This window comes from Hyla sarda, unplaced genomic scaffold (genome assembly GCF_029499605.1).
Source record: "Hyla sarda isolate aHylSar1 unplaced genomic scaffold, aHylSar1.hap1 scaffold_2276, whole genome shotgun sequence".
Lineage (NCBI taxonomy): Eukaryota > Metazoa > Chordata > Amphibia > Anura > Hylidae > Hyla > Hyla sarda.
The window spans coordinates 1-11,861 of NW_026608954.1; the positions used below are offsets into that span (position 1 = coordinate 1).

At 46.2% G+C, this 11,861-nt stretch overlaps 5 non-coding genes across 5 annotated transcripts; all 5 read left to right on the plus strand.

Moving 5' to 3' along the window:
• Positions 1–1,725: 1,725 nt before the first annotated feature.
• Positions 1,726–1,919, plus strand: LOC130321538 (U2 spliceosomal RNA). The gene has a single exon (XR_008867246.1). It is a non-coding gene; the product is annotated as a U2 spliceosomal RNA (small nuclear RNA).
• Positions 1,920–4,017: 2,098 nt separating this feature from the next.
• LOC130321528 (U2 spliceosomal RNA) lies at positions 4,018–4,208 on the plus strand. The gene has a single exon (XR_008867237.1). It is a non-coding gene; the product is annotated as a U2 spliceosomal RNA (small nuclear RNA).
• A 2,087-nt stretch (positions 4,209–6,295) lies between these two features.
• On the plus strand, positions 6,296–6,486 carry LOC130321540 (U2 spliceosomal RNA). The gene has a single exon (XR_008867248.1). It is a non-coding gene; the product is annotated as a U2 spliceosomal RNA (small nuclear RNA).
• Positions 6,487–8,574: 2,088 nt separating this feature from the next.
• Positions 8,575–8,765, plus strand: LOC130321546 (U2 spliceosomal RNA). Its single transcript, XR_008867252.1, has one exon. It is a non-coding gene; the product is annotated as a U2 spliceosomal RNA (small nuclear RNA).
• A 2,104-nt stretch (positions 8,766–10,869) lies between these two features.
• Positions 10,870–11,060, plus strand: LOC130321547 (U2 spliceosomal RNA). Its single transcript, XR_008867253.1, has one exon. It is a non-coding gene; the product is annotated as a U2 spliceosomal RNA (small nuclear RNA).
• Positions 11,061–11,861: the final 801 nt, after the last annotated feature.

The window sequence follows — 11,861 nt, forward strand, 5'->3', positions numbered from 1 at the left end:
CCTACCCCCTTAATTCCCTGGTTGAACGTGATGGGACATATGTCTTTTTTCGACCGTACTAACTATGTAACTATGTAACATAACATGGGGGGGGGGGGGGGGGGTCTCCTGGCTGTTCACACAGGTGTGTCATTGCTGTACATTGACCATGCATTGCTTCTGTGGTATTGCAAAGGCAAAGACAAATGCTTCCAGCCATCCATTGCACTAATGGATTGTGTCATCAGCTGGCTGTCTATGTCCCGCATCAATATAGACCAAAGTACAGAGGGTTAGGCTATGCTATTGTGCACCTACCTGATGCATCAGAAGGTGCGAGGCCCTTGCTAAATTCTGTGCACAGACTTTGAGATCTATGCTTTAGACTGTATCTAAACCTGCTCCAACATGGACTGACATTCTGGCCTACTTTCAGCCGATGCGACTTGTCTGTCGCTGAACAGTCGCTTTTTATGTATTCAGCACCTATGTATAATGTTGTAAAAAATGCTCTAGAAGCTAAAGTCGCAGAAATGTCACACATATTTGGCCTGCAACTTTCTGTGCGACAAATTCAGACAGGAAAAATCAGTATAAATCCTTAGAAAATTATCCCCCAGTGTCTCCATCTGCTGGCGGTATTGAATAAGCATTGCCTGCACTGATGGGGTATGCATTAGACGAAAAAAAAGAAGAAAAAGAAGAATAATACGCCCAGAAAAGAGGCGAAAAGGAGAAAAACGTAAAAAAACGTGAAAAAAAAGTAAGAGGAAGAGAAGGGAAAAAAAGGTGGAAATGGGTTTAAAAGTGATTTCGGCGGAGAAATATATATATATATATATATATATATATATATATATATATATATATGCGCACACACACACATAGATATAAACGTATTCTCCGTTGAGATATTGCAGCCGCTGCTGTGTCCAGGCCCAGGAGCCTTAGCACTGTGCTGTGATGTCACTCAATACCACTGACATCACTAGGTGTAAACAACATCTCTCCTTTGCTGTGTATGTGACTATGGAGCTGTTTGGTGATGTCGTCTATTATGGCCTTCATAGAAGCAACAGGAGATTGTTGCATCCATCTAGAACCCTCAGAACTACAGTGCTATGATGTCACTCACTTCCACAGGCCTTGCAGAGTGTAAACAACAACAACCCAGCTTTGTTGTGTATGTAACCAAAGGGATTTGTGATGTCCACCTAGAACCTTCACAGCAGCGACAGCTTTATGAGGAGCATCAGCACTGCTCTGCCTGAGCAGAACCATCACCGCCATAGGTTGTCAAATAACCCGGATTTAACCCACACAGGTAAGTCCAATGGGGTGCAGGCATGTCCTCTATGCTTACAGCTTCCCGTGGGTGTTGGTTTGATACCGTATTGGGGACAGCCAAGGAGGCATCTGCAGGCAACAAAGGTAGGTGTGTGCTTGTGTGTGTGTTTCCTATGCAGATCCTAAGCCCAGTGTCACATGCAAGTAGGAGGAGTAAGAAGGGTTCCTGGCAAATCCGGGTTATGGATTGCATTTAAAAAGGCCCCGTGGGAGTGCAATGGGCCCCCTGTCTTGCTGCTTAGCAATAATGGTATGGGTTTAGGTTCTGCTGTGTGTACTGGTGGTTGACTGCCCCCCCAGCCCAGAGTGTGCATGGAAAATTGTCTGGCAGCCTCCCTGACAGCAAGCAGTGATAGTGCCCATGAAGGGGACCTTGTTGGGCCCGCCCCTTTCACGGTTATCGCTTCTCGGCCTTTTGGCTAAGATCAAGTGTAGTATCTGTTCTTATCAGTTTAATATCTGATACGTCCCCCTATCTGGGGACCATATATTAAATGGATTTTTTGAGAACGGGGGCCGATTTCGAAGCTTGCTTCCGTCGCCCTATGCATTGACCCGATATGGCAGTATCTTCGGGTTACAGTGCACCACCCCCTTACAGGGTTAAAAAGAAAGATTCCTACTTTCATTGCTACCTGCTTGCTGGCTAGCCAGCTAGCCAGCCCTGTGGGCCTTGCTGCTGCTGCAGCCAAAAAACAAAAGGTGGTGCTGCTGCTGCTTCTGCTGCTTCTGCTTCTGCTTGTGTCTGGCCCCTGTTGGAGCGTCCAGGCACAGGACTTCTGCTGCTGCTGACTAAATGGCCTCCTTAATTGGATCATTTGAGTAGCCAGCACACCTGTGCAGGTAGGGCATGACATGATAGGCAGCTGCCTTGATAGCGGGTGGGTGCTGAATGTTCCTAATTGACAAAATAAGATTAATGCTTATGAAGAAATATAAAATCTCATCCCTTCCCCAATATCGCGCCACACCCCTACCCCTTAATTCCCTGGTTGAACGTGATGGACATATGTCTTTTTTCGACCGTACTAACTATGTAACTATGTAACATAACATGGGGGGGGGGGGGGGGGGGTCTCCTGGCTGTTCACACAGGTGTGTCATTGCTGTACATTGACCATGCATTGCTTCTGTGGTATTGCAAAGGCAAAGACAAATGCTTCCAGCCATCCATTGCACTAATGGATTGGTCATCAGCTGGCTGTCTATGTCCCGCATCAATATAGACCAAAGTACAGAGGGTTAGGCTATGCTATTGTGCACCTACCTGATGCATCAGAAGGTGCGAGGGCCCTTGCTAAATTCTGTGCACAGACTTTGAGATCTATGCTTTAGACTGTATCTAAACCTGCTCCAACATGGACTGACATTCTGGCCTACTTTCAGCCGATGCGACTTGTCTGTCGCTGAACAGTCGCTTTTTATGTATTCAGCACCTATGTATAATGTTGTAAAAATGCTCTAGAAGCTAAAGTCGCAGAAATGTCACACATATTTGGCCTGCAACTTTCTGTGCGACAAATTCAGACAGGAAAAATCAGTATAAATCCTTAGAAAATTATCCCCCAGTGTCTCCATCTGCTGGCGGTATTGAATAAGCATTGCTGCACTGATGGGGTATGCATTAGACGAAAAAAAAGAAGAAAAAGAAGAATAATACGCCCAGAAAAGAGGCGAAAAGGAGAAAAACGTAAAAAAACGTGAAAAAAAAAGTAAGAGGAAGAGAAGGGAAAAAAAGGTGGAAATGGGTTTAAAAGTGATTTCGGCGGAGAAATATATATATATATATATATATATATATATATATATATATATATATGCGCACACACACACATAGATATAAACGTATTCTCCGTTGAGATATTGCAGCCGCTGCTGTGTCCAGGCCCAGGAGCCTTAGCACTGTGCTGTGATGTCACTCAATACCACTGACATCACTAGGTGTAAACAACATCTCTCCTTTGCTGTGTATGTGACTATGGAGCTGTTTGGTGATGTCGTCTATTACGGCCTTCATAGAAGCAACAGGAGATTGTTGCATCCATCTTGAACCCTCAGAACTACAGTGCTATGATGTCACTCACTTCCACAGGCCTTGCAGAGTGTAAACAACAACAACCCAGCTTTGTTGTGTATGTAACCAAAGGGATTTGTGATGTCACCTAGAACCTTCACAGCAGCGACAGCTTTATGAGGAGCATCAGCACTGCTCTGCCTGAGCAGAACCATCACCGCCATAGGTTGTCAAATAACCCGGATTTAACCCACACAGGTAAGTCCAATGGGGTGCAGGCATGTCCTCTATGCTTACAGCTTCCCGTGGGTGTTGGTTTGATACCGTTTGGGGACAGCCAAGGAGGCATCTGCAGGCAACAAAGGTAGGTGTGTGCTTGTGTGTGTGTTTCCTATGCAGATCCTAAGCCCAGTGTCACATGCAAGTAGGAGGAGTAAGAAGGGTTCCTGGCAAATCCGGGTTATGGATTGCATTTAAAAAGGCCCCGTGGGAGTGCAATGGGCCCCTGTCTTGCTGCTTAGCAATAATGGTATGGGTTTAGGTTCTGCTGTGTGTACTGGTGGTTGACTGCCCCCCAGCCCAGAGTGTGCATGGAAAATTGTCTGGCAGCCTCCCTGACAGCAAGCAGTGATAGTGCCCATGAAGGGGACCTTGTTGGGCCCGCCCCTTTCACGGTTATCGCTTCTCGGCCTTTTGGCTAAGATCAAGTGTAGTATCTGTTCTTATCAGTTTAATATCTGATACGTCCCCTATCTGGGGACCATATATTAAATGGATTTTTGAGAACGGGGGCCGATTTCGAAGCTTGCTTCCGTCGCCCTATGCATTGACCCGATATGGCAGTATCTTCGGGTACAGTGCACCACCCCCTTACAGGGTTAAAAAGAAAGATTCCTACTTTCATTGCTACCTGCTTGCTGGCTAGCCAGCTAGCCAGCCCTGTGGGCCTTGCTGCTGCTGCAGCCAAAAAACAAAAGGTGGTGCTGCTGCTGCTTCTGCTGCTTCTGCTTCTGCTTGTGTCTGGCCCCTGTTGGAGCGTCCAGGCACAGGACTTCTGCTGCTGCTGACTAAATGGCCTCCTTAATTGGATCATTTGAGTAGCCAGCACACCTGTGCAGGTAGGGCATGACATGATAGGCAGCTGCCTTGATAGCGGGTGGGTGCTGAATGTTCCTAATTGACAAAATAAGATTAATGCTTATGAAGAAATATAAAATCTCATCCCTTCCCCAATATCGCGCCACACCCCTACCCCTTAATTCCCTGGTTGAACGTGATGGACATATGTCTTTTTTCGACCGTACTAACTATGTAACTATGTAACATAACATGGGGGGGGTCTCCTGGCTGTTCACACAGGTGTGTCATTGCTGTACATTGACCATGCATTGCTTCTGTGGTATTGCAAAGGCAAAGACAAATGCTTCCAGCCATCCATTGCACTAATGGATTGGTCATCAGCTGGCTGTCTATGTCCCGCATCAATATAGACCAAAGTACAGAGGGTTAGGCTATGCTATTGTGCACCTACCTGATGCATCAGAAGGTGCGAGGCCCTTGCTAAATTCTGTGCACAGACTTTGAGATCTATGCTTTAGACTGTATCTAAACCTGCTCCAACATGGACTGACATTCTGGCCTACTTTCAGCCGATGCGACTTGTCTGTCGCTGAACAGTCGCTTTTTATGTATTCAGCACCTATGTATAATGTTGTAAAAATGCTCTAGAAGCTAAAGTCGCAGAAATGTCACACATATTTGGCCTGCAACTTTCTGTGCGACAAATTCAGACAGGAAAAATCAGTATAAATCCTTAGAAAATTATCCCCCAGTGTCTCCATCTGCTGGCGGTATTGAATAAGCATTGCTGCACTGATGGGGTATGCATTAGACGAAAAAAAAGAAGAAAAAGAAGAATAATACGCCCAGAAAAGAGGCGAAAAGGAGAAAAACGTAAAAAAACGTGAAAAAAAAGTAAGAGGAAGAGAAGGGAAAAAAAGGTGGAAATGGGTTTAAAAGTGATTTCGGCGGAGAAATATATATATATATATATATATATATATATATATATATATATATATATGCGCACACACACACATAGATATAAACGTATTCTCCGTTGAGATATTGCAGCCGCTGCTGTGTCCAGGCCCAGGAGCCTTAGCACTGTGCTGTGATGTCACTCAATACCACTGACATCACTAGGTGTAAACAACATCTCTCCTTTGCTGTGTATGTGACTATGGAGCTGTTTGGTGATGTCGTCTATTATGGCCTTCATAGAAGCAACAGGAGATTGTTGCATCCATCTAGAACCCTCAGAACTACAGTGCTATGATGTCACTCACTTCCACAGGCCTTGCAGAGTGTAAACAACAACAACCCAGCTTTGTTGTGTATGTAACCAAAGGGATTTGTGATGTCACCTAGAACCTTCACAGCAGCGACAGCTTTATGAGGAGCATCAGCACTGCTCTGCCTGAGCAGAACCATCACCGCCATAGGTTGTCAAATAACCCGGATTTAACCCACACAGGTAAGTCCAATGGGGTGCAGGCATGTCCTCTATGCTTACAGCTTCCCGTGGGTGTTGGTTTGATACCGTTTGGGGACAGCCAAGGAGGCATCTGCAGGCAACAAAGGTAGGTGTGTGCTTGTGTGTGTGTTTCCTATGCAGATCCTAAGCCCAGTGTCACATGCAAGTAGGAGGAGTAAGAAGGGTTCCTGGCAAATCCGGGTTATGGATTGCATTTAAAAAGGCCCCGTGGGAGTGCAATGGGCCCCTGTCTTGCTGCTTAGCAATAATGGTATGGGTTTAGGTTCTGCTGTGTGTACTGGTGGTTGACTGCCCCCCAGCCCAGAGTGTGCATGGAAAATTGTCTGGCAGCCTCCCTGACAGCAAGCAGTGATAGTGCCCATGAAGGGGACCTTGTTGGGCCCGCCCCTTTCACGGTTATCGCTTCTCGGCCTTTTGGCTAAGATCAAGTGTAGTATCTGTTCTTATCAGTTTAATATCTGATACGTCCCCTATCTGGGGACCATATATTAAATGGATTTTTGAGAACGGGGGCCGATTTCGAAGCTTGCTTCCGTCGCCCTATGCATTGACCCGATATGGCAGTATCTTCGGGTACAGTGCACCACCCCCTTACAGGGTTAAAAAGAAAGATTCCTACTTTCATTGCTACCTGCTTGCTGGCTAGCCAGCTAGCCAGCCCTGTGGGCCTTGCTGCTGCTGCAGCCAAAAAACAAAAGGTGGTGCTGCTGCTGCTTCTGCTGCTTCTGCTTCTGCTTGTGTCTGGCCCCTGTTGGAGCGTCCAGGCACAGGACTTCTGCTGCTGCTGACTAAATGGCCTCCTTAATTGGATCATTTGAGTAGCCAGCACACCTGTGCAGGTAGGGCATGACATGATAGGCAGCTGCCTTGATAGCGGGTGGGTGCTGAATGTTCCTAATTGACAAAATAAGATTAATGCTTATGAAGAAATATAAAATCTCATCCCTTCCCCAATATCGCGCCACACCCCTACCCCTTAATTCCCTGGTTGAACGTGATGGACATATGTCTTTTTTCGACCGTACTAACTATGTAACTATGTAACATAACATGGGGGGGGGGGGGGTCTCCTGGCTGTTCACACAGGTGTGTCATTGCTGTACATTGACCATGCATTGCTTCTGTGGTATTGCAAAGGCAAAGACAAATGCTTCCAGCCATCCATTGCACTAATGGATTGGTCATCAGCTGGCTGTCTATGTCCCGCATCAATATAGACCAAAGTACAGAGGGTTAGGCTATGCTATTGTGCACCTACCTGATGCATCAGAAGGTGCGAGGCCCTTGCTAAATTCTGTGCACAGACTTTGAGATCTATGCTTTAGACTGTATCTAAACCTGCTCCAACATGGACTGACATTCTGGCCTACTTTCAGCCGATGCGACTTGTCTGTCGCTGAACAGTCGCTTTTTATGTATTCAGCACCTATGTATAATGTTGTAAAAATGCTCTAGAAGCTAAAGTCGCAGAAATGTCACACATATTTGGCCTGCAACTTTCTGTGCGACAAATTCAGACAGGAAAAATCAGTATAAATCCTTAGAAAATTATCCCCCAGTGTCTCCATCTGCTGGCGGTATTGAATAAGCATTGCTGCACTGATGGGGTATGCATTAGACGAAAAAAAAGAAGAAAAAGAAGAATAATACGCCCAGAAAAGAGGCGAAAAGGAGAAAAACGTAAAAAAATGTGAAAAAAAAGTAAGAGGAAGAGAAGGGAAAAAAAGGTGGAAATGGGTTTAAAAGTGATTTCGGCGGAGAATATATATATATATATATATATATATATATATATATATATATATGCGCACACACACACATAGATATAAACGTATTCTCCGTTGAGATATTGCAGCCGCTGCTGTGTCCAGGCCCAGGAGCCTTAGCACTGTGCTGTGATGTCACTCAATACCACTGACATCACTAGGTGTAAACAACATCTCTCCTTTGCTGTGTATGTGACTATGGAGCTGTTTGGTGATGTCGTCTATTACGGCCTTCATAGAAGCAACAGGAGATTGTTGCATCCATCTTGAACCCTCAGAACTACAGTGCTATGATGTCACTCACTTCCACAGGCCTTGCAGAGTGTAAACAACAACAACCCAGCTTTGTTGTGTATGTAACCAAAGGGATTTGTGATGTCACCTAGAACCTTCACAGCAGCGACAGCTTTATGAGGAGCATCAGCACTGCTCTGCCTGAGCAGAACCATCACCGCCATAGGTTGTCAAATAACCCGGATTTAACCCACACAGGTAAGTCCAATGGGGTGCAGGCATGTCCTCTATGCTTACAGCTTCCCGTGGGTGTTGGTTTGATACCGTTTGGGGACAGCCAAGGAGGCATCTGCAGGCAACAAAGGTAGGTGTGTGCTTGTGTGTGTGTTTCCTATGCAGATCCTAAGCCCAGTGTCACATGCAAGTAGGAGGAGTAAGAAGGGTTCCTGGCAAATCCGGGTTATGGATTGCATTTAAAAAGGCCCCGTGGGAGTGCAATGGGCCCCTGTCTTGCTGCTTAGCAATAATGGTATGGGTTTAGGTTCTGCTGTGTGTACTGGTGGTTGACTGCCCCCCAGCCCAGAGTGTGCATGGAAAATTGTCTGGCAGCCTCCCTGACAGCAAGCAGTGATAGTGCCCATGAAGGGGACCTTGTTGGGCCCGCCCCTTTCACGGTTATCGCTTCTCGGCCTTTTGGCTAAGATCAAGTGTAGTATCTGTTCTTATCAGTTTAATATCTGATACGTCCCCTATCTGGGGACCATATATTAAATGGATTTTTGAGAACGGGGGCCGATTTCGAAGCTTGCTTCCGTCGCCCTATGCATTGACCCGATATGGCAGTATCTTCGGGTACAGTGCACCACCCCCTTACAGGGTTAAAAAGAAAGATTCCTACTTTCATTGCTACCTGCTTGCTGGCTAGCCAGCTAGCCAGCCCTGTGGGCCTTGCTGCTGCTGCAGCCAAAAAACAAAAGGTGGTGCTGCTGCTGCTTCTGCTGCTTCTGCTTCTGCTTGTGTCTGGCCCCTGTTGGAGCGTCCAGGCACAGGACTTCTGCTGCTGCTGACTAAATGGCCTCCTTAATTGGATCATTTGAGTAGCCAGCACACCTGTGCAGGTAGGGCATGACATGATAGGCAGCTGCCTTGATAGCGGGTGGGTGCTGAATGTTCCTAATTGACAAAATAAGATTAATGCTTATGAAGAAATATAAAATCTCATCCCTTCCCCAATATCGCGCCACACCCCTACCCCTTAATTCCCTGGTTGAACGTGATGGACATATGTCTTTTTTCGACCGTACTAACTATGTAACTATGTAACATAACATGGGGGGGGGGGGGGGGGGTCTCCTGGCTGTTCACACAGGTGTGTCATTGCTGTACATTGACCATGCATTGCTTCTGTGGTATTGCAAAGGCAAAGACAAATGCTTCCAGCCATCCATTGCACTAATGGATTGGTCATCAGCTGGCTGTCTATGTCCCGCATCAATATAGACCAAAGTACAGAGGGTTAGGCTATGCTATTGTGCACCTACCTGATGCATCAGAAGGTGCGAGGCCCTTGCTAAATTCTGTGCACAGACTTTGAGATCTATGCTTTAGACTGTATCTAAACCTGCTCCAACATGGACTGACATTCTGGCCTACTTTCAGCCGATGCGACTTGTCTGTCGCTGAACAGTCGCTTTTTATGTATTCAGCACCTATGTATAATGTTGTAAAAATGCTCTAGAAGCTAAAGTCGCAGAAATGTCACACATATTTGGCCTGCAACTTTCTGTGCGACAAATTCAGACAGGAAAAATCAGTATAAATCCTTAGAAAATTATCCCCCAGTGTCTCCATCTGCTGGCGGTATTGAATAAGCATTGCTGCACTGATGGGGTATGCATTAGACGAAAAAAAAGAAGAAAAAGAAGAATAATACGCCCAGAAAAGAGGCGAAAAGGAGAAAAACGTAAAAAAACGTGAAAAAAAAGTAAGAGGAAGAGAAGGGAAAAAAAGGTGGAAATGGGTTTAAAAGTGATTTCGGCGGAGAAATATATATATATATATATATATATATATATATATATATATATATAGTATGCGCACACACACACATAGATATAAACGTATTCTCCGTTGAGATATTGCAGCCGCTGCTGTGTCCAGGCCCAGGAGCCTTAGCACTGTGCTGTGATGTCACTCAATACCACTGACATCACTAGGTGTAAACAACATCTCTCCTTTGCTGTGTATGTGACTATGGAGCTGTTTGGTGATGTCGTCTATTACGGCCTTCATAGAAGCAACAGGAGATTGTTGCATCCATCTTGAACCCTCAGAACTACAGTGCTATGATGTCACTCACTTCCACAGGCCTTGCAGAGTGTAAACAACAACAACCCAGCTTTGTTGTGTATGTAACCAAAGGGATTTGTGTTTGTGATGTCACCTAGAACCTTCACAGCAGCGACAGCTTTATGAGGAGCATCAGCACTGCTCTGCCTGAGCAGAACCATCACCGCCATAGGTTGTCAAATAACCCGGATTTAACCCACACAGGTAAGTCCAATGGGGTGCAGGCATGTCCTCTATGCTTACAGCTTCCCGTGGGTGTTGGTTTGATACCGTTTGGGGACAGCCAAGGAGGCATCTGCAGGCAACAAAGGTAGGTGTGTGCTTGTGTGTGTGTTTCCTATGCAGATCCTAAGCCCAGTGTCACATGCAAGTAGGAGGAGTAAGAAGGGTTCCTGGCAAATCCGGGTTATGGATTGCATTTAAAAAGGCCCCGTGGGAGTGCAATGGGCCCCTGTCTTGCTGCTTAGCAATAATGGTATGGGTTTAGGTTCTGCTGTGTGTACTGGTGGTTGACTGCCCCCCAGCCCAGAGTGTGCATGGAAAATTGTCTGGCAGCCTCCCTGACAGCAAGCAGTGATAGTGCCCATGAAGGGGACCTTGTTGGGCCCGCCCCTTTCACGGTTATCGCTTCTCGGCCTTTTGGCTAAGATCAAGTGTAGTATCTGTTCTTATCAGTTTAATATCTGATACGTCCCCTATCTGGGGACCATATATTAAATGGATTTTTGAGAACGGGGGCCGATTTCGAAGCTTGCTTCCGTCGCCCTATGCATTGACCCGATATGGCAGTATCTTCGGGTACAGTGCACCACCCCCTTACAGGGTTAAAAAGAAAGATTCCTACTTTCATTGCTACCTGCTTGCTGGCTAGCCAGCTAGCCAGCCCTGTGGGCCTTGCTGCTGCTGCAGCCAAAAAACAAAAGGTGGTGCTGCTGCTGCTTCTGCTGCTTCTGCTTCTGCTTGTGTCTGGCCCCTGTTGGAGCGTCCAGGCACAGGACTTCTGCTGCTGCTGACTAAATGGCCTCCTTAATTGGATCATTTGAGTAGCCAGCACACCTGTGCAGGTAGGGCATGACATGATAGGCAGCTGCCTTGATAGCGGGTGGGTGCTGAATGTTCCTAATTGACAAAATAAGATTAATGCTTATGAAGAAATATAAAATCTCATCCCTTCCCCAATATCGCGCCACACCCCTACCCCTTAATTCCCTGGTTGAACGTGATGGACATATGTCTTTTTTCGACCGTACTAACTATGTAACTATGTAACATAACATGGGGGGGGGGGGGGGGGGTCTCCTGGCTGTTCACACAGGTGTGTCATTGCTGTACATTGACCATGCATTGCTTCTGTGGTATTGCAAAGGCAAAGACAAATGCTTCCAGCCATCCATTGCACTAATGGATTGGTCATCAGCTGGCTGTCTATGTCCCGCATCAATATAGACCAAAGTACAGAGGGTTAGGCTATGCTATTGTGCACCTACCTGATGCATCAGAAGGTGCGAGGCCCTTGCTAAATTCTGTGCACAGACTTTGAGATCTATGCTTTAGACTGTATCTAAACCTGCTCCAACATGGACTGACATTCTGGCCTACTTTCAGCCGATGCGAC